Genomic DNA, 1,751 nt, shown 5'->3' with positions numbered 1-1,751 from the left:
GCGCCGCGGTACCGCCGGCCGATGGGGCTGCGCTCCGCCCCGAGCCGCCCTGCTGGCGGGAAGCCGGGGCTCCGCCCTCGGCCGGGCCCTTGGCCTTTGACACCACAAACCTGCCTCCTCAGACACCTTCCCTGGGACCAGGAGCCCACCCCCGCCCAGGTTAGGCCCGGTTAGATGATACGTGGAATTCCTTCACTTCCTTTCACTGACAGCCCCGCAAGAATCTCAAGCAGCCCTCGAGCTTTGCTTAGATCCCACTTCGCAGACATTCCTTCCATCTTAGTCCTGGAACTTACGTCCTAGAAACTTACGAGGGACAGTTTTAAAGAGTGTGGGTATATGTGTGTGTGTGTGGGGGGGGGGGGGGGTGTTATTATTATTACTACAGGAAAAGATACTGGGTCATGTCTTGTAAATATATTATGTTGGAATCACTATTTTAAATAACAGGATACAGATGGGAGGAAGGAAACATCAAGTTTCTAAGCAATGCTTCATCCAGACTCTGCTCACTCCAGTCACTCAGTCGTATTCCACTCTTTGCGAACACATGGACTGTATGTAGCCCGCCATGCTCCTCTGTCCCTGGGATTCTCCAGGCAAAAATACTGGAGTGGGTTGCCATTCTCTCCTCCAGAGGAATCTTCCCAACCCAGGAATCAAAGCCAGGTCTCCAACATTGTAGGTGGATTCTTTACCATCCAACCCACCAGGGAACAAGTATGGCTGAAATAAGCTTCTGATGGTTGCTGGTTAATTGTCACTCTACATTATGTAGGCAGAAATGGTCACAATTGAGAATTTTCAACAGACATAGGTCTTATTAGCAACGAGTAAATAAAAGCAGATTCCAGTTTCTCACCTGTAATACAGCCCAGGAGAAAAAATAAGACCCCTCTTTTTCTGTAGGGCTTCCCTGGTAATTCAGCTGGTAAAGAATCCTCCTGCAATTCGGGAGAACCTGGTTCGATTCCTGGGTCGGGAAGATCAGCTGTAGAAGAGACAGGCTACCCACTCCAGTATTCTTGGGCTTCCGTGGTGGCTCAGCTGGTAAAGTATCCACCTGCAGTGCGAGAGACCTGGGTTTGATCCCTGGAGAAGGGAACAGCTACCCACTGCAGTATTCTGGCCTGGTGGCAAAGAGCAATTCTGACTTTCACTTTTCAGTTTCTGGATGTGAATGTCTGATTCGGTCCTGAGGGAGGTTACTTCTGTTGCGTGGTACGTAGTTACATAGTTGTCCTTTGAAAGCCCAGGAGGCTTGCCTTTTCTGTGTGTAATGGTCTCCTCTGGCAGTAGTGACACTGTAGCTACCTTCCTAGAAAAACGTTTCTAAGTGCATACAATGACAGTACCAGTTGCAAAGGAGATCAATCACGTTCCAAAGAAATTATCAAAATGTTCTTTGGGAAGTCTGTACTGCAGTAATATAGCAGTCTAAGGTGTGCTGCGTTGCTCACATGTTAAATAGCAAGGTGTAGCACTATTTTTTTCAAGTAGTAATGCGCATAAATGTTATTTCAAGAAATCTGTAGCACTAATGAAATAATGATCATAACTCTTATTTCCATTAGTAACAAAGTCACAAGTATTGCTAATGCTTCTGGAGTTTGTTTTCTACTTTCATAATTGAAAGCAATGCTTAATTCCATTAAAAATCAAGGTATTTCCCCCTCATTCAAGGTCACAGACCCTCCAGAATTCTATATATAGACCATTTGGATTAAGAATTGTGCCATAGTTACCCTATG

Source organism: Odocoileus virginianus, chromosome 1, assembly GCF_023699985.2.
Source record: "Odocoileus virginianus isolate 20LAN1187 ecotype Illinois chromosome 1, Ovbor_1.2, whole genome shotgun sequence".
NCBI classification, from domain to species: Eukaryota; Metazoa; Chordata; class Mammalia; order Artiodactyla; family Cervidae; genus Odocoileus; species Odocoileus virginianus.
Note: the sequence above shows the minus strand (reverse complement) of the source record.